The sequence below is a fragment of the Microtus pennsylvanicus genome, chromosome 2 (assembly GCF_037038515.1).
Source record: "Microtus pennsylvanicus isolate mMicPen1 chromosome 2, mMicPen1.hap1, whole genome shotgun sequence".
NCBI classification, from domain to species: domain Eukaryota; kingdom Metazoa; phylum Chordata; class Mammalia; order Rodentia; family Cricetidae; genus Microtus; species Microtus pennsylvanicus.
In genome coordinates, this window is record NC_134580.1 from 61,792,410 (window position 1) to 61,813,560 (window position 21,151).

Sequence of the window (21,151 nt, forward strand, 5' to 3'; positions counted from 1 at the left end):
TATTTGTGGTTTGTGTGTGTGTGTGTACATGCATGTGTGTATACCATTGTGCTTGTGTGTGTACACACATGTGTTTATCATAGTGCATGTATGGAGAAGAGAAGACAACTTGTGGGAGTCAGTTCTTGACTTGTAACACATACACATGCATGTGCGTGCACACACACAATCTCTACAGCTCAGGTTGCCCACACTGGTCTCCAGCTCACTACGTAGCCGAGGATGCCCCTGAACTCTGATTCTCCTGCTGCTAGCCCCCAGGTACTGATTACACATGCAATGTTATACCTGTCAGAGATTTTCTGGCTTTGTTTGTTTGTTTGTTTTTTGGTTGGATGGCTGTTTGCAGCGCTGAGGCTTCAACGTGGTGCTTGTCCATACTAAACAATGTTTACCTCTCAGTTGCACATCCTGCCCTCATGTGTCAAATGTAAACATTTGACTCAAAATGTGTACATTCTTGATTTCTATAGAATAGGGAATACTCTAGTATTTCTTTAGAAATAAAAATCTGCATTAAGACCACCCCCCCCCCCGTCAACAGGATCTTGCTATATAGTCCAGGCTGGCCTTAACTTCTGAGACTGCCCTGTTTTATGTTGCTATAGCAAAAAATATCAAAGACTTGATAATTCATAATGAATAGAAATGTATTGACTCATAGTTCTAGAGGTTGGGAAGCCTGAGATGGAGGGGCTGGGATCTAATAATGACGCTCTTGCCATGAGATCTCCTAATAGAATAAGGAGGTCTGGAGAATAAGAGGAAGGGGGTGGGGACCTGAACTTGCTCATTTAGAAGGAACCCGTTCCCTCTATAATGGAGTTCATCCAGTCACTTGACGGCATGATCTAATCACCTCTGATTAGGCCCCGCCTCCTCCTACTGTTTCATGGGGCTTAAGTACTCAAACCACAGCTCTCATTAACTGATTTTCCCCCTCTCTTAATTACTGTTGGTCACATTTACTTATGTGACTACATGAGACTTCTATTAGAGGCCAGTGATTTTAGGCTTACCTATTATCTATTTCGGAGTGACTTACCATTGTCTATAAATTCATTTTTACTCCTTTCTATTGGCACAAAAGCAAGTAGGTTTGAATCAATGGATCAGAATGATCTAAGTGTGAAGGTAATTATGATTTTAACCTTAGGGCTTTCCATTTAATAATATTTTCTCTGGCACTACCTCTGGATTTCTGTATGAGTAACCTGACTTGGCAAAATAACCCAAATCCCAAACCTCAGACATAATTGAGAATGCTGTTCTCATTAGATAGCTATCAGTCCGTTAGGTCTCTACTATGTTGTCTATTCAAATGTTGAACAATTTTCAAGTTTCTATTGTGTTCATTAAAAGGTAACATTATTCTTTCAATTGGAATATACATGTACTCATTACATAGCTGCATGGTTTCAATGAATAAATCCTTCCTGGTGTAAATGTTGGGGTAGGCCCTAGTTCGGTACCCTACACAGGAGAGGTCGACTTTCCCGACTTCAGCTGTTCATCCCTTGAACCTCCGCAACCTCCTGCCCTCCCACTTCACTGAAATTGTGCAATGGAAAGTCTCGAGTAACTTCTCAGACCCTTTTTCCACTAATGACTGTACTTGGTTCTCACATGCTCTCCCTGTCAAGACTCAAAAGGCTTTTTTCTTCCTGCTTTTGTAGTATTTTTTAAAATGGGGATAACTTTTTAAAAACACTTTTGTGCTCACTTTATGATTTATTTTTATTTTATGAGCATTGGTGTTTGCCTGCATGTATGTTTGTGTGAGGGTGTTGGATTCCTCTGGAACTGGAGTTACAGACAGTTCTGAGCTGCCATGTGGGTGCTGGGAATTGAACCTGGGTCCTTTGGAACAGCAGTCAGTGCTGTTAACCGATAAGTCATCTCTCCAGCCTCAAAATTGTCTTTCCCAATGCCTATGTGATAAAAATCCAAACAACATGAGGTTGGAGCTTATCAATATTATTCCGTTTGCTAACATTAAGCCCCTTTTCACCGTTTCAGGGATATGACAACTCCTTCCATACGGGAGCGCACACCCTGCTCCTAAGTGGCTTGAGTTTTCACAATTCTAATTCTGTTCCTTGGCCAGTCCTGTTGGCCTTCTCTGCCACGTCCTTTCCTGCTAGTGTTTCTCTAGGTGGTATGTTTATCTTCCATCTCCTACGCACTGAAACACTTCAGTTGTGTCTATACTGACCCCCAAACTCTCATGTGAAAGGCTCTGTCTCCCCATTTCCAGGACACTACCTGAATCAGGGTTCTTTCCTTTGCAGGAGGATTGCCCATCATCCAGGCTGGACTACAGCTGATTTTAAATTTATGGCAACCTTTGTTTTTTAACCCTCCTGGTGCTAGGATTACGGGCATGTGCCCCCACATCTGGTCTGCCAAACTGTCTATCATTTGCAATCCACTAAGTAATCTTTAGAAACATGTCTTTCCCTGGATATGGTGGTATGCTCCTGTAATCCCATCAGTGGGGAAATGGAGGCTGAGGACCATGACACTGTGAGTATGTTAGTCTACACTGTCCCTATTTAAAATGCTTCTAGAATGAAGGCCGGGTTCTGATCCCTCCTTGATCTCACCTTAATAGAACTTTTCATTCTCCTCTGCAACCATGCCTCTAAAGTGGAAGCAGAAGAGCTGCTCGTAGTTCTTCAACCTACCGTTTCTGTACCTCGTCTCACCCTTTCCTCAGCCAGAACACTGGCTCTCAGGATCCTGCTTCCCTGGAACATAAGCCCCAGGATTCACTCGGAAACGTTTCCTAGGAAACTCTTTCAGTTAGCTGCAGTTATTTCCTCCTTCCTTAGGTCCTTGCAACACTTGCCTTGGGATCTGCCAACAATTTGGTTGTTTTATACATGTTCTACTTCTGCTCGATTGTAAGAAAGTATCAAATGGTGTGTTCAGGGGGAGGAGCCTCCTTGGGAAGTTGCTGTGTTCTGAAAGGATCAGAAGTTACCAAAAGTGCAGGAGCCTGAGCATGGTGGTTCATCACCTAGAATCCCAGTACTCTAGAGGTTAAGTCAGAATTGACATGAATTCAAGGCCAGCATGGGCTACATATTAGCATCCAGTCTCAAAAAAGGAAAAGGGGAGGGGAGGGGGGGGGAGAAGGAGGAAAGAGAAAGCTATATCAAGAAAAATAGGGGAAAACAAACTCATGAATTGAGCCCACAGCTCCCAACTCCCACCTAAAAAGCTCTCCACCTCTGAAAAGCTCTGGCTTTACCAGATCTGCCTCTTGCTTTCCATTCGGATGATTTGCTAATCACTGTGCCGCTTACACGATAAATGGGGTGAAAGAAGGGCTCTAACAGATCTTAACCTTGGAGTGGCATCACAGACATGGCACAGGCCCGGAATCTCAGCCCTAGAGTCGAGGAAAGAGACTGGTTAAACTGGAGGTCAGCTTCAGCTACATGCTACAGTCCTGCCTGCCCATCCGCTCCCATTCATTTGTGCTGAGTCTGAAGTTGCGAAGCTTTAGCAGGGGAGGACTGACTGGCAGCTAGGGCTAAAATGGCCTTTGTTTTGCTTTTTTGAGACAGGGTCTCACTATGTAGTTCAGGCTGTCCTGGAACTTGCTCTTTAGACCAGGCTGGACTTGAACTCAGAGATCCACCATCTTCTGCTTTCCAAGGGCGGGGATTCACTCCACACTTCCAACTAAGAAATGGCTTGTATTTTGTTCTCCCCCTCCCGCACAGGGACCGAACCCAGGGCCTTGTGCTTGCCTACCACCGAGCTAACCCTTAACACTAAGAAATGGCTTTCAAACGTGCGTGCGAGAAAAAAAAATTTAAAAAAAAAATCAACTTGAAAGCCACATAGGGCAGCATGATTTGGTAATAAGATTTATTAAAGAATAGAAAAGCCAGGTGTGGCACATGCCTTTAGTCCCAGCATTTGGGAGGTAGAGACAGTGGGAAATCAACTTCAAGACTAATCTGGTCTACAGAGCGTTCCAGGACAGCAAGGGCTACAAAGAAACCCTTTCTTGAGAAACAAAAGAATGAAAAAATAAAGATGACTGCAAAAGGGAAATACAGGAGGTTAAAGAGGTGTGCCTTAAAGTCGTGTAACTTCCGCAATGTCTTCAGCGCTCGTCCCGCTTTAATAGGGCTGGGTCTGAGTGCAACAACCCTTTTGAAAATGAAGACAAAGAACAGCTACACTTAAAAAAAATCTACTGCACAATATTGCAACACGAGAACCCCTGAGGAACACTGTGGCGCGACCAAAGCCTCTGTAACCACACCGGACTGGTCCTTGCTGGCCACGGGAAACTCGCTTCCATAAAGGAGCTCCGCATCCCGCGGAGAGGCTGGAACCTCTCCCCCGGAATACAGTCCCCGGGTACCGTCCCCGGTTCCTACACAACCTAGGGAGCCGCAAGGCACGGAGAAAGCGCAGTGATGGCGCTCACCGGCCTCCCTCCCCTGAAAGGCAGGTGTCGCCCAGTCGAGGCCCCCGTACGCTCCCCGAGGCAGCGGCCAGCGCGGACTAGCCGCGGGGCTCACAAAGCGGATCTCTCGCCCGCCCGCCCGCTCGCTCCGCTCGCGTGGAGCGCAGGCGCCGCCAGGGCGGGGTCGCGCTCGGCCGTCGGGCGGGCTGCTCGCCCTCGGCCCCGCCCACGCGTCTCCGAGCACGCTCGGGGGAGGAGGGGGGCGGAGGGCCGCGCGAGGGCGGGAAGCGACCGGCGGGCCAGCACCTGCAGGCCCCGGCGGTCCCCGCCCTTCGATCCCGTAAACTGCGCCAGGCGAGCCTTCCTCTTCCGCCCCTCCCACAGTCCCCGGCGGCGGCTGGCCCTGCCCCGCGCGCGCCGCGGCCCGGCCGTCTGTGACGTAGGCAGGCCCCGCCCCTGACTATAAATACTGGCATCTCCGGCGCCGCCTTCCCACACTCTCTGGCTGAACTCTCGGCTGCGGTGCTTCCGTCTCTCTTTCTCTCTGTCTCTCTTCCCCGGGTTGTCGCCTGCTCCGCTCTCCTCATCCTTCTCGCTCTGCTGCTCTGCGGTGTGACGAGGCTGAATCCTCTCTCCCCGCCCCACGCAGTTCGCGCCTTTCCTCTTTTTTTCTTTCCCCCTCTCCCGCCGCTCCCTTTTCTCCCGTTCGGCTGCCGCCGCCGCTGCTGCTCAGCTGGTGTCGGTGCCGCGCGTTTCCCCCCACGTCGTCCCCGCAGCCTATGGCCCAGGCCACCTTGGGTATTTCTGCTCAAGGTAACCACATCCCTCTTTAAAAATTCCGCCGAAAAAGAGAAGACGCTTTACCCGACTCTTTGGGCCGTTATCTCACGTGAGTACCGGACCGAGGGAGGGAGGGAGGCCGGGAGGGTCGGGCCACGCCGCCTCCCGGCTGTCCCGTCGTCCCCCCCCCCCCCACAGTGCCTGCCCCGCAGCCGGCGGCCTCGAACATGGCGGCCGCCGGCGTGTGTGGCGGCGGCCCGGGTAGAGCTCCGGCTGTGGGGCCGGACACCTGGCCATCTGGGCGGCCGCCGGCAGCCGCCGCGGTTGGGCGAGGGGGCGTGTGCGCGTGGGGCCTGCGCTCGGGGAGGGGTCGCCGTCCCCGCCCGGCGGCATGCGGGCCCCCACCCCACTCCCGTGGTGCATTGCTATTTCCGGGGAGGGGGCCCAGCGGCGAAGCCCCGAGGGGTCAGGGTCCCGCCGCTTCCCCACCTCCCCGTCCGGGTCTCCGCGCCCGCCGTGGGGGCCTTGACGCCGAGTGGCCCAGCTAGGCGATGGGCTGCGGCGGCCGGGGCGCCGGGTTATGAATGGAGCGGGGCGGGCCTCGAGCCGGCATCTGGTGACAGCTGGGAGGAGGCTGGATTCTTGCGGGCGGAGGGTGAGGTGGGGGGGGGGTGCGGAGAGCGCGGTCCCCCTCTGCTGGAGGAAAGTTGACCTCACTCGGGGCCCGGCGGCGGGGAAGCCCGGGTGTCAAGTAGCGAGCGGGTAGGCCTTTGGCCCCTTCTGGAAACCTCGGCGCGGCTGCCCCGCCCCTGCGGCTCTCCTGATTGGGTCCGGTGGCTTTCACTTACCCAAGTCACCTCCTGGAGCCTGGAGATTAGTCACCATGGCTTCGTTTTCGGGTCCTCGCCGTGATCGCGGGGCAGAAAGAGGGCAAAGGGTAGGTGGATGCGGCTTATCAAGTACAACGTTCGCTGCCAGCAGTTAGTGATGACCAAGACGGGGTTTAACCGTGTCATTTATCTTGAACGCGTGTCCTGCCTAAGAAACGAAGCTGCCGGGGACACCGTTTCCAGCCTTGGGGTGTTTGAATCTTGTGGTGGATATGTTAGGTTGTTCCGTGTTCTGATGTGTTTTACTGCTCAGTCTGGGTGAGAACTGATTAACTCTTTCCCCTTCCTGAGTGCTCAGCTAAGGATTATGTGGACTGTGAACTAGCCTGGCAGAAATAGGTCTGACACACGAGAACATGCTTGTACTGGCCATGCCAATAAGGCCTGAGGCGTTCACGTTAAGTAGGAAAGAATGTTGAAATAAAATTGGAGATAATAATCAGTTTATAATCAAATAATCAATTTATTTCTCTCCCAGGGTTTTAATAGGATTCTTAACAAAGAAATCAGAGTGGCAAGTCCAACTTCGACCCCCAGCTAACATTGGGCAGTGCTTGTCTTACTGTCCAACAGTTTTACTGATCTCTGTTGCAGCTTTAGTATTTCCATATATTAAATACAGCTCTGATTTTTAAAAATTGGCAGTAAAATTTTCATATCTTGTTCTGTGTAATTTTTTTGTTCTTTGAGACAGGGTTCACTTTGTAGAGCAGACTGAGCTCGAATTTACCTCTCCCCCCTCAGCCTGGTGCTGGGATTACAGGTTTAAGTAAGTCTGGCTTCTGTTTGAGTTTTAACAAAGAAGTGATACAGAGGGTTGTACCTGCAGATCGAGGAAGTTTTTTTTTTTGTTTTTTTTTTTTTTGGTTTTTTTCGAGACAGGGTTTCTCTGTAGCTTTGGAGCCTGTCCTGGCACTAGCTCTTGTAGACCAGGCTGGCCTCGAACTCACAGAGATCCGCCTGCCTCTGCCTCCCGAGTGCTGGGATTAAAGGCGTGCGCCACCACCGCCCGGCTCTCGAGGAAGTTTTTGAAGCCACCCTGGGCCACATAATAACAAAATCCTGTGTCCAAAGAGGGGAGAAAGCTCTATAATCTAAACTGTCAAAATATAGAACATTGCTAACACTCCACAAAGCTTTTTCCTTAACTGTTTCTGTGGAGGCCTATCTGGTCTTCCATTTTGTTGTTATTTTGTTTTTAAATCAAAGAACTTAAATGGAATCAATTGAAACACATTCTTTTGTGTAAAAGACTTTTAATTAGCATGTTTTTGTATATTAATCAATAGGTTGTACCTGAATTGTGTAAATTAAAAATAAACCATTTTTTGGAAAAGTTGCAAAGATAATAGTAACATTTGTAAAGATGCCAAGAGAAAAACAATTTTGAGTAGTGTCAAAAAGGACAAGGTAGGCTGACAACTTTAATCCCAGCACTTGGGAGGCAGAGGAAGGGATCTCTTGAGTTTGAAGCCAGCCTGGTCTACAAAGTGAGTTCCAGGACAGAGAGAAACTGTGTCAAAAAAAAAAAAAAAAAAACAAAAACAAACAAACAAAACCAAGGCGAGTCTGGATTTGTATCTTAGTTGGTCAAGTGCTTGCCTAGACTCAAAAGCTCTTGATGTCCCGTCAGCCTGTACCCCAGTGAGTAGGTGCACACCTGTGATCCTGCCTGCCGTCCATTTTTAGTCTCAGTGCTTGGGAAAGGAGGCAGAAGGGTGAGGATTCAGTGTCACCTTTGGTTCCACAAGAGTTCCAGGGCCAGCCTAAGGCAACGTGGCCTCAGTTCATTTCTATTTCCGTAATTTACACAAATCATTATAAATGATAGTCAGGTATTTTTCTTCCCTCCTCCATTTTGGCTTTCCAAGATAGGATTTCTCTGCGTTGCCCCAGCTGTCGTGGAACCCAGCCTGCTTCTGTCTTTTGAGGGCTGAGATTAAAGGCTTGAGCCACCACGGCCTGGCTAGTAATTTGTTTTCCAGTCCTGCTTTCATCCACATTTCACTCAACCATTCTTTATGCCTTCTCCGTCCAGATAAGCATGTGCGTTTATCCTGTATGTAATGTCCATCTTACCCTGGGTTCCACTCTCGGTGTCTTTTATTTCATTTCATTTCATTTTTTATTTTTGGTTTTTTAAGACAGGGTTTCTCTGTAGCTGTGGAGCTTGTCCTGGAACTAGCTCTTATAGACCAGGCTGGCCTCAAACTTACAGAGCTCTGTCTGCCTCTGCCTCCCAAGTGCTGGGATTAAAGGCATGTGCCACCACCGCCCGGCCACTTTTGTTATCTATTAAATTGTCTTTGGTAGCTATGTTAAGTGAGAGAGTGTAGATGTCGCGAAGGCTAAGGTTTACTGTCCAGTGTCTCTGAGTGTTTGTCTTGGGTTGCCATGAGCCTCAGCATGGCTGTGAGTAAGATATGAAGACAACAACGTCTCATCTAGGGTAACTGTTCCATTCCTTAGGGTAGCTAAGAATTACCCGATTCCCAGCATAATTTAGTTGTTTTAAGATGAGGTGTTTGAAGAATCAGAATGTTTCTGATTTTAGGTGTGTATAGCACCTCTAAATCTTAACACCATCCAGTCAGTTATTGGGGTGACTTTCTAAAGCTAGTGTGCCAAGCTTCGCATTCATTTACTTCTGGGGATAATAAAATGGATCTAGAAGGAGATATAAGGAGGAAAACTTGCCCAGGGCTTTTCAAGTTACTTTTTTTTTTTTTCTTGAGACAGCCTCAAAAAACAGGCTCTTGTTTTTGATAATGGATGACCTTGAACTCCTGGTTCCTGGTCCCTTTGCCTCCACTGCTGCTGGGATCACAGGTGAAACCACCTTGTCCTTCTCCATTCGTAAAGCTTTTTAGTATTGTAGTGGGGATTTGTAGCAAAGGATAATTTGAACTTAACCTAAAAGGTATTCCAGATAGTTGCAATACTGTGCTAGAATATTTAAAGTCATTTAGACAGACCTTGTTGTGTGTAACCTAGGATGGCCTTGAACTCAAAGTTGTCACCCTGTTTAGCCTGCTGAGTTTGGGAATCAGTTACACGGTATCGTGCACAGCTGGAATGCCACTTTAATAGAGCACTACTAAATAAACTAAAACTTCATCTGTTAAGTCACTTAAATTAACCTGTGTGAAGCGCAACCTAATTTTTAAAACACAGAACTTTCTACTTTTCTTTATTTCTTTAGGGCGAACTTTCTGACCGAGTATACAACTACCCAGAAGGCCTAGGAGAAGTGCTGTATAGAGAGCAGTTCGACTTCAACGCTGAGCCACCTTGGGAACCTAGCTGATGATAGGGGGGTTCCATCTCCTAACTTGTCCATGTGAGTATCTTCACACCTGAGGAGACCTTAATAAAATTGAAATATTGCTTCAGTATTTTTCAGAATTTGAAATTATCTCTACTTCTTGGGACTTTACAAACTTAAGTTAGAGATTACTTCCAGGTGTGGCTGGTAAGGCTGTGTGCATTGTTTACCAATGATAGGATCATTGTAGCGTTTTCTTTAATAAAGAATAATACTACTATATTTAGTGTATTAGGAAATTGTGCTGGGGTCTGGAGTGGTTAGGATGCTCACAGCAGCCTGTAACTCCAGCTTCAGAGGGTCTGTCTTCCCATTTTGGCCTCCTGGCCCCATCATACCCGTGCACGTACTCATACATAGATTCATACCTGTGCACATACTTATACATAGAGGTGCACATGTACATACATATACATCCACACAAGTAAAAAGTTAAAAATATTTTTTGGAATTGTACTAGTCTTGGTTTTACTATAATTTGCAAAGTGGATTTTGACTTTAGGATTTATCATATTCAATCATTTTCTTAGCAAGTATGAGTATTGGCTGAATCCAGGGCTTTCTGTACACATGTGCTGCTCTGAGTAACAGTTGCTGGTATCAAAGACATGTTAGTAAAGCACTCCCTTTAGTGTATGTGTGTGTGTGCGTGTGCGTGCGTGTGTGCGTGCATGCCAGCACATGAGCCAGAAGAGTATATGAGACATGAGGGGACAGCTTGTAGGACTTAGTGTTCTCCTTCTACCAGGTGTGTTCCAGGGCTCAGATTTACCTGGGCCGTCTTGTCAGGATTCTGCTGCCATCCCCCATGGGAACACTGTGTCTTAGAGCTTGAGATGGGTATGAAAGCAGTTTTAGTTCATGTCTTCCTAGTAACGGTCATTCTGCCAGTCAAAGTTGTTTTGTTTTTTGAAGAGTTTTTCATTCATAAGATGGTTTCTTCTAAGTTTGTAGAAAACTAATGGTATAGGAGCCTTTTCTAAAGGATGATGCCTGAGAGTCCCCGCGTGCCTCATTTGAGATAGCCAAGGTTATTTTTTAGCTACTTAATTTTGTATGTGTGGATTATTTTAAGACTTGAGCCATTGTATATAATGTAATTTCTCAGTAAACTGTGGCTTAAATTTGAGAAATTCATTTATCTGTCTTATCTCTTTTTTTTTTAAGGTGTTTTTTCACTGTGTAGCCCTGACTGGCCTACAGCTCACTAAATAGACCAAGCTGGATTTGTGCTCACAGAGATCCACCTGCCTCTGCTTCCTGAGTGCTCTGATTGAGGGTGTACCCCAACATACCCAGCTGGTCCACACCTGTAATCTAGTACTGGGGCTCACTGACCAGTCAGCCAGACAGGACAGGCCTAGTTGATAAGCCCCAGGTTCCATGAGAGGTTCTGTTGGAATAACGCTTGACGTTTACCTCTGGTAAATTGTGTACACACAGTGACCCACACATACAGATAATTAATGCCCTAGATTTTATGGAATTGAAATTTGGTTTTTGAAACTGAGATAGGTCTTACATGAGCAGAAACAGCACTAGAAAGATCTCAGGAGGGGCAGTTTTCGAGCTATTGCCTAGCTCATTACTCCTTGCAGTGTAGTCAATAAAGTATTTCTTTGAAAAAAGAGAAAAATTTCAGGAAAACTAAGGTCAAAGCAGTGTTTCTTTTTTGACTTTTTGGAGTCAGGATTTCTCTGTAGCTTTGGAGCCTGTCTTGCGACTTCCCCCTGTCGATCAGGTTGGCCTCGAACTCAGAGATTGGCCTGTCTTCCTCCAAAGTGCTGGGATTAAAGGCATGCACCTCCACTGCCCAGCTTAAAGCATTGCTTCTTTATTTTCATTATAAAATAAATTTGGGAAAATAGATTGAATGAAAATGTTCTAGAGCTATACTACTTAGGTCTAAGTATAGTTCTAGAACACACCTACAGTCTGAGAATTTGGAAGGTAGAGAGTTGATCAGGAACTTGTGGCTTGTCTGGACTACATAAGATTCTGACTCTTTCATAATAATTTTGGACTCATTTTCCTTAACCTCCCAACTGTTAGGATTACAGGCCTGTGTCACCAAACCTTGCTTAGACTAGTTCTTTTGGTTCTAAGTAGGCACATTAATTTTTCTTTTATTTATGTATTCCTTATATTGGTATGGGTAATAATAATTGAAAATTCAACAACCTGAAGCAACAGTCTGCATTGTTTAGTGGTTTGTTTGCTACTTAATAGCATGCTTGCTACCAAATTGTTTCCAAGCCACATTTTTAATTTCTATTCATTTTAATCTGGTCTGCTTTTGATTTATTATCAAATAATATTATCAAAATGTTCTCCCAAGGTTATTTTGCTTCGTGTTTTTTTGAGACAGGGTTTCTCTAACATCCCTGGCTGTCCTGGAGACCAGGCTGGTCTCCAACTCACAGAAATCCACTTAACCTCTGCCTCCTGAGTGCTGAGATTAATGGCGTGTGCCACCACATCTGGCTTAAATTGGTTTATTTTTAAGTATCTTTTGGCACCAAGATACTTGGTGCAGAATGTTTGGAGGCTCAAAGTCTTCCATAACAGTAAGAGCTTATCTCAACAGTAGAGAAAATATATGTCTTTTGAAGTGGGTCTGATTGCCACTTTTTCTTTTGATCAGTTGGAATTTTAAAAGATCATTTATTCATATTTACATTTTGTGGTGGGTGTTAGGGGGGTGCACATGCTGTTGCACATTTACAGTCAGTGGACAACTGACCTCACTCTTCTCTCCACCCTGGGAATCACTCAGGTTTCCAGGCTTGCCTGGCAAGTACCTGTTCTTGAGAAATCATATTGCCAACCTATTAGAAGATTTAACAGATTGTAGAATAGGATGTGCAGATGGTATGTGTGAAAGTTAGAGGGCACTGTATAGTGTCTGTTCTTTATCCTTTTAAAAATACTTAAATTTGTTTATTGAGGTATATGTGTATGTATATATCTGGACATGTGCCACAGACAGACGAACCTGTAGGGGCTGATTCTCACCTTCCCCCATGTGGTCCTGAGAATTGAACATAGGTGTCAGGCTTGCTGCAAGTGCCACACCATCTGGATAGCCAACTAATTTGGGAGAAAAACTTGACCTGAATTTGTGCTGACTTGAAGCAATTTTTATTGTTTATTTAGTGTTAATGTTCATGAATTTTACTGTAGAAATACAGAGAGTTGTTCTCTTGTAAGCTAATACATAATATCTAACATGTACTACATGACTGCTGAAATTTGACAAGTTAATAAGTTCGGAAAGACATTGTTTCAAGGGTTTCACTAGAATAACAAATATGGTACCTCTCAGAAGTACAGTGTCTTTGTGTATGATAATTTGTGTCACTGAACACTGGGATCCTGGGATGAATCTTCTGGGGAGCCACAAAATATCGGGAAACTATTGGGAGAACTTAAAACACTGGTTTCCTGGAAATACCTCATAACATTGCTAAATATGTGACTGTAAGAAATGTATCTGAGCTGTCTCCATTGGGATCTTTTGTGCAGGTATTATAGACACCATGATTGGGCATCAGGATGGGTTTTCTCTTCTCCCTGACCTTTTGTGTGTTTGGGGTGTGTGTGTTTGGGAGGGAGGGGGTGTACTGCTATTATACCCAAGGCTTGCCTGGAAATTACTGACTCCTGCTTCAAACTCCTCTAAGTATTAGAATTATAGGCTTATATCATCATACCTGGCTTCATGATAAGGTTTTGAGTCAGCCATCAATTTTAAGCTAGTTTATTTCATTAAGTATATGAAAACTAGATATTCTCACACAGTACGTCAGTCTCCGTAGCCCGCAGCTCCACAAAAGGCTGATTTTTGAACTTCAGATTATAGCCTAAGTGCTGGAATGACAGGCATGTACCTCATAATCTATCAGACTCCTTTCAGGGGCTTGAGCGGTTCTCAGAGGAGGATAGTTAGATGGAGGAATTAATGATGACTACCAGTGCTTCACCATACTTTTTACTGAGCTGATCTTGTTTTTGGGTTTCCTCCTGATTACCTCTACCAAAATTTTTTTTGAGCGATTAATCAGTGATTAAAAATTATAAAAAAAAAATAAGGCATTATGTTCAAAGAAGGATTTGAAAATGTTTGAAAAGCTTTGAAAATGTAAAGGCTAGGTAAATTGGCTGTTTTGAGATAACCATTTTCCAGTTAACCTTATAGGAATAATATTTCAGGGTCATCGATGCTAATGTTTGCAATTTGTTAGCATGCTAATTGAAGCAGGTTTCCTTTGTCTTGTTTTTGAGAGTTTCTATATGTAATCCTGACTAGCCTGGAACTTGCTATATAGACCAAACTGGCCCCAAACTCTCAGAGATCCACCTGTAGGCATGTGCCACCAAATCGAGCCAGAAGCAGAATTTTGGCTTTTTCTCTGATAATAAATACTGTTACTTTATGGCAGGAGTAGTCTTACGTGTCTTTTGAGGACATGCTGTGGAATGGTATTACTTTTTAGTTTTTGGAACACTGTATTGCCTGCTGTTCTAGAACTCCAGGATAATTACTATGAATGGAGCACCATTAATAGACTTAACAGACTGCTAACACTGATGTGATTATCACACTCAGACTCAATGGATACTCCCTCATACTCCCTCAGGTTTTTCTGGCTTGTAAGGGTGTGAGGTTGTATATTCTTGTATATTCTAGTTGGGTTTTTTAGTTAAACATTGTTAAGATGCGGCATCGTATGACTATAGTCATGTAGACTAAAACTAGTATTGACTGTATGTTGTAAATTAAATTTTTAGTTCTTGCTGAGCAAGATGTAATGATTATTGCAGAGATCTCACTCAGTTTGTAAAGAATTATAATAAGGGGTCTGGAGAGATGGCTCAGCGGTTAAGAGCATTGCCTGCTCTTCCAAAGGTCCTGAGTTCAATTCCTGGCAACCACATGGTGGCTCACAACCATTTGTAATGAGATCTGGTGCCCTCTTCTGACCTGCAGGCAGAATAGTGTATACTGAATGAATGAACAAATAAATAAATAAATGCGTTATAATAAGTATAATTTTGGGCTGGTGCACTGAATGGCTTAGTTGACAAGGGTCCTTGCCACTGAGAAGCAAAGCAAGCCTGGTAGTGTGAGTTCAGTCCCTGGAAGCCATATAAGGTGGAGGAAACAAACTGGCTCTCCAGCGTCCACGGTGGCATGTGCACACTCAATGATGAGTAGAATTAAAATGGGTGTTTTCCTTTTTTGCTTTTTGTTTGTTTGCATTTTGAGACGTCTCTGTATGTAACGTGGATGTCCTGTGTACTCAAACTCTCAGAGATCCACCTGCTTCTGCCTCCTGGTACTGGATTAAAGTTGTGTGCCACTATGTCTGGCTCTCTGTATTTTCTTAGCTTGTAGTCTAGTGCAGCATAATTAACATGTTAAATTTGGTGTGAACAAAAGTAGGTTGGTATTTTTTGCTATGTTGGACATGAACGCCATAATAGTCCTGAGATAGTCTTCTGACTGAACAGTTTTGTCCTAATAACTCCCGAAGAGCTCTGAGTTGGACATATCACTTATGTATATGTTAGTACATAATGGGAAAACAAGTAAAAGATTTAAACTACTTGCCACTCAAAATCTTAATAGTTGTAGTTATGTGCCCCTAGACTGATGAACGTCTTGTCTAGTTTACCACACTCAGGATAGTGTCACTTGTACCATACTATAAAGTAGCATACATTTAAGCAGCAATTCTACATGTATAAGTATAATATGACTCTAAAATTCCATTATTTTATCATTAAGGTATTTTATTATTTGAAGCTTGGGAGATGGCTCAGCAATTTAGAGCTTTTGCAGAGAACCCAATTTCGGTTTCCAGAAAGCACCTGTGACTGGTAGTTCACAACTACCTGTAACTCCAGCTCCGGGGCATTCCAGTTCTCTCTAGCCTTCCTAGATACCATTGTTCATATGCACAGACACATATATACATAGCTTAAAATAAATCCAAAAAAGGGGGACGAGGGCAACTGGAGGTATTGCTCCGTGGTTACAGCACTTAGTGCTGTTTTCAGGGAATGTGAATTAGATTCCAGCAACTGTGTGAGATAGCTTTTATATCAGTGTGCGTCTCCAGCTCCAGAGTCCAATGGTTTTCATAGGCATATGCTCATGTGTGCATACAAATAAAACATGGACACACAGTTTTAAAAAAAGATGAAGACCAGATTGACCTTGAAGAGATCCTGCCTTCCCCTGTCCTCCAAGTATTGAGATCAAGGTGTTCACTGCCAGTCCTGGCAAAATAAAATTTTTAAAAAAGATTTTTTAATGTTTATTGTGAGTTATCTTAGAGTTTGAAGTAAGTTGGTCTCATTTCCTTAGTCCTTTCTTCCCTCATATCTCCTGCTCTTTCTTGTTCTCTTTTAATATAACTCTTTGTGGAAATGTTTTCTGTCTAGGCATAGTGAATTGTTTCATCCCTGGAAAATTGTTTTTATTGTCATTATTAGCTTTCCAGTTACTGTTTGTTGAGGGCAAACCCTGTTCTGGATCTCATGAGTACCCCATGCAGGTTGTTTTCGGTCTGTCAATCACAAAAGTACTGTGAACTTTTATCTCCCAAGGGAGCTTCTTGGCTACCTTCTTTAGTATGTAGCTTCCTGGTGCTTTTTCTCCTCCTGAAGGTTATAGTGCCAGTCATCCTGTAGAGGCCTCTCCTAGTAGTTTTTAGACAGGTTTCTTCCAAAGTTAGCTTGTGTGGTAAGTAACATGCTCTGTTGCAGGTGGAATGCAGGGAGGGGCTTAGACACCCTTGATATTTTTAAAGTTGAGCTGTCTAGTGCTTACGTGAAGAAAAATAGAAATGGCTGCAGTTAGCCACTGTACAGCAACTGTAGCAGTTTACATTTCAGAGACATTGTTTCCATTTGAGTGAGTAAAGGTCCTGCTGAGAAGTGGTTGGCCTTTAGTAAGGTCAAGCTTCCTGATTAGGTGTCTGCCAAACAATACTCTCAACCTTTCAGCTCTCCCTGTTCTACTTCCAGGGAGGTCTTCACTTCAGAAACCCAAGACTCATATTCATCCAGCCTGGTGTCAAGTGGGCTGTTGCTGCCAGAATTATCTTGTGATTATATGAAAGATGTATCAGTTTCTTCTGAAGTGCAATCAACCATAGAAGCCTTTGTAGCAGGTGTGTAACACGGCAAGTGCCCAGCTGCCACAACCTTCACTTTTGAAAGTGAGCATGAGGACTCCAGTTCTAGAAGCCATTTTGTTTCTTTTGGCAGCTTCTTCGTGGAAAGTGTATTCTCAAAACACCAACACACAGGTGGAAATAAGACATATTACATAGTTGTTTTTTTTTTCAGAAGTGAGTCCAAAGGAAATTATTTACAAAAGTAGTACTGTGATTTCAGCAACACTAAATGAGCTTTTATTCAATCAGACTTTAATAAAGGTTTTAGTTGCTAGATAGCTTTCAGCGTGGTAGTGACTAGAGAATTTTTCCTAGTAACTGCTCTGGGCTTCTGGGTCCTGTTGTATGTGCCCTCTGCTCACTCAATTTAACCTTCCTGTCTCAGACCAGCACACCCAGCAAGTTTATTCTTGTAAAAAGAATGGGAAGGTTTAGAAAACTGCTTTTTGGGGAGGATTAACTTGTACTTTCCAACCCGTGGTATGAACTATTCCCACTTCCCATCACCACATGAACATTTTTTTTTTTTTCTCTTTTGCTTGTTTTTGTCTTTGGTTTTCTAGACAGAGTCTCTACTTGCCTCAGGCTGGCCTTGAATTTACAGATCTGTCTGCCTCTGCCGAATGCTGGGATTAAAGGTGTGGTCTATCATACCTGGCTTTAACATTGTTAATGCCTCTTAAAAACAAAAACACTTAAAAAAAATTTGTCTTTTATGAGAGTAGAGCTTAAAAGTATTTCTACTAAAACAAAGAAAATTGCTTAACAACTAAAGTTGCTTGCTGCAGTCAAGCCTCACAGCCTGAATTCATTTCCCAGAATTCATGTAGTGGAGAGAGAACTGACTCCTCGAGTTGTCCTGGGACCTCCACATGGGCTTAGGTTTGCATGCTTGCAGGTGTTTTTTAAAATTCAAAACTGAAAAGCATTCCTGGAGTCTCTATACTGCTTTTTAGGGCTCTAGTGAAATACTGTAGAGGAGGAATAGGAGAGACAAGATGAGGGTATCAAGACTCTCTTTAGTCCCTTTTTAACTGCCCAGGCTGTTGTCCAACTTCACTATGTCGCCAGCAATGACTCAGACTCCAGCCTTGCCTCTCTCCTCAGTACTAGATTATGAATGTGTGCTGCCATGCCCTGTTTGTGCCAGGCCAGGGATTGTCCAGCCTCAGACATGCTAGAAGCCCTCTATTTTGGTCCCACACATACCCCACCCCCACTCTCTAGTTCAAGGACTTTTTTGTGCTTGTTGACTTCAGAGTATCTTAAAAAGTCGGTCTCCTGAGGTATTTATGTGTAGCATATTCTTTCCGTTTTTCTGGACCTAACATGTAACTTAACAGTAATTGATAGCTGAGTTTGTCAGTTACCTACTTGTGTGATAAGGGCTTCTAACAGTTTTAAGATTGGAGAAGATAGATTTGCTTTATTAATATTTTTATTGTGACTGGTTTCATGTAGCCAAGTCTGGTCTTAAACTCATGTAACTGAGGAAGATCTTAAGCTTCTGGTCCTCCTGCCTTGGCCCCACCACTGCTAGGCCTATAGGTGCTTCAGCACACCCAGTTTGTTTTGTGCTGGGAAATTAAACCAAGGCCTGGGACTTCCTCAGCTGAGCTACATTGCAAACTCCTGGGAGAAGGACTTGATAATTAGACAGGGAATTTGTTGTATTACCGTCTCTTAAGCTTAAGACCTTCCAGTGTGGCTAGGGATGTGCAAGGCGCTGAGTTTAATCCCAGGCTACAAAAATCAAAACCTTTATTTATTAATTTACTAAGTATCTTTTTGTTTTGTGTTTTGTTTTGAGGCAAGGTTTCTCTGGAGCCCTGGCTGTCCTAGAACTTGCTCTTCAGAGCAGACTGGTTTTGAACCCAGAGATCTCCCTGCCTCTGCCTCCCAAGTAACATGATTAAAGGCATGCACCATCACTCCCTAGCTAGAACTATGTCCCTGAGACTCTGGTCTGGGCTCGTAATTTGTGGGAATCTCAAAAATGAAGATAAAGTTTTTTTATAGTATTGATTTTTATTGTGATTCCAGCGTAAGGAAATCAAATAACATTAGTGCCACATTTATTTTACACTTGTTTTTATGGTTTTGGGTGTATGGTAATCAGAATTTTTTTTTTTAACTTTATTTATCCCTGAGTAATTGGGCTGTCCTTGAACTGATAAGATTGGGTTGCCTCTGCCTCCTGAGTGTCAGGATTAAGGGGGTGTCAGCACGCCTTCTTTCTAGCAGTTTTAGGCAGCCTATGCCCGGGATGTGTGTGTGTGAGAGAGGCTAGTATATGAAGCTGGCTGTTTGACAGCCAAGTAATGTAAACTTCATTGGAAGTTCCTTACCTTACTCTTTCTAATATTTACCTTGGCACTCATCTTTTTCATTGCTTTTGGTGTTTGGTTGATGATATCCCTAAAATTGATCTTCTAGCTGGAGTTACGCTGTTTAAAACAGAGTCCGTGCTTAGCCTAAATATCTAGTCTCAATGAACAGATTTATTCCAGTCCTAGTATAACATCCTTTAGAGAATGTCTAGGCTGTGGTCTCTCTCTACTGTGAAACACGCATCTTATACAGATAAATTCTGTCGTAGCACAGGAGGTTTGTTTATTGAACGGAGTGTTGTTGTCTTGAAAAGGAATGTTATAGTGCCTTCCAACTTTGAATTGAGTGTTGTGTCCTGAAATTTCACTAATAGTACAGCTTATTAATGTGAGTAGTTGATTTTATTGTTAAAAAAAGCTGATACTGCTTAGGAGCTATTGAATGAACTGTGTTCAGGTTAATGGGCAAGGTGGTCTCTAAAATGGGGTGCTGGGGTGGGGGTGGAGGAGTAGCAGAAGGAACCAAGTACCCGAGAAAGGCTGTCCAAGTCTGTCTTGTTTTGTCTCAGGTTGTTTGTTATTTTTTTTTCCCCTTCCCGAGACAGGGTTTCTCTGTAGCTTTGGAGCCTGTCTTGAACTAACTCTTGTAGACCAGGCTGGCCTCAAACTCACAGAGATCCTCCTGCCTCTGTCTCCCGAGAGCTGGGATTAAAGGCATGCACTGCTACCACCCAGCTTTTTTTTTTATTATTAACTTTTTATTTTTATTTTATTTTATATGAATTGGTGTGAAGGTGTCAGATCTCCTGGAGCTGGAGTTACAGACACTTGTGAGTGGGAATGTGGGCCCTCTGGAAGAGCAGATTCTTTTGTTTTTTGTTTTTCAGGGTTTTTTTGTTGTTTTTGTTTGTTTGTTCTTTGTTTTTTGAGACAGGGTTTCTCTGTGTGTAGCCCTGGCTGTCCTAGAACTTGCTCTGTAGACCAGGCTGGCCTCAAACTCACATAGATCCACCTACACCTTTGTCTCCCAAGTGCTGGGGTTAAAGGCGTGCGCTGCCACCTAACTGAATTCTCCATATTCTTGATGCTAAATTAAACTTAAACACTGTCATTAGTAATTGTAATTAGTGATCCCTTGGACTTTGGTCTTTGTGCTGTTTCTCTGTTGAATTCTTAAATAGTTACCATTTTCAATGCCAGCAGGAAGCAGGTCATCACCCTTAAAACAACAAAGGTATCCAGGTATTCTACCTAAGATTGATTCCTTCTCAGTAGAAAGGGCCTGTGTGTATGGAGGTGCATCTGTAGAAGGTAGGCAGGGGGACAAGAGCAGGTAGAGGCAGCTCAGTGTCCATAATTAGTGCGCCATGTTGGTGCTGTCATTTCCTGTGGTAACCTAAGGACACAAGTCCCAGCTCTTGTCAGGGTATGCAGTCCCGGAGAATTGTTTTCCTGAACCCAGAAAAAGAGTAAAGGTTTATTTTTGTTTGAGTCAGAAGAACCCTTCTTAAAATTGAGGCTAACCTAGGCTATATAATATGGCAAGGTTCATATACAGTACCTGACTTATACCAACTATGGCTGTTTTATGAAACTAAAAAGCAACATCTAATGTATCTCTGCTAGCTACTGTGTACTCCTTCTTGGCCTCAGACTAGCAGGTTCTCAAGAGCTGAGAATATAGGTGGGTGCCGCCTCACAGCTATGACCTAGAGTTAGTTTTGCATTTTAGACAGTTCAGTTTTAGAGAGCAATTGTACATGCACACACAAACACACACATATGTTGTGTGTTTTATTATTTAGACAAGGGTCTTTTAGGCTGACTTCACTTAAGTGGTTGAAGAAGAACTTTAGGATCCTGCTACTGTTAACTCTCAAATGCGGGGCTTGTCACAACTACTGTTTGAGAAGTTACTAAATGACATCACTCAAAACCAGGGGGTTTGGTGCCTGTTAAATAATTTCACCAAGTCACATGCACCTTATAAGTGACCTACATAGCTGTAAGAGTATCATTTAACTTGAAGGTACAACTTAGATAGCTTCAGGGTGTCCCTTACCTGTAATTGTTCCTTTGGCCTACGTGTGCAAGTTTTTGTGAAAGTGTCTCATTGTTTGTACAGTCTAGGCTAGCCTGAAACTCATGGTAATCATTCTTACCTTCACCTTCCAAGTGCCCAAGTGCTGGAATTACTATCATGAGCT

At 43.9% G+C, this 21,151-nt stretch overlaps 1 protein-coding gene across 3 annotated transcripts in view; it reads left to right on the forward strand.

Annotated features, from left to right (window-relative positions):
• Positions 1–4,922: 4,922 nt before the first annotated feature.
• Positions 4,923–21,151, forward strand: part of Azin1 (antizyme inhibitor 1) — a 31,354-nt gene continuing 15,125 nt past the window's right edge. The window contains exons 1-3 of one of the 3 annotated variants that reach the window (XM_075961153.1): positions 4,924–5,321; positions 9,305–9,442; positions 16,463–16,608. The gene's annotated coding sequence lies outside the window, so the exon portion shown is untranslated. Of the gene's footprint in view, positions 5,322–9,304; positions 9,443–16,462; positions 16,609–21,151 lie in introns of all 3 variants that reach the window. The other 2 variants (XM_075961154.1, XM_075961151.1) reach the window with 2 other exon arrangements.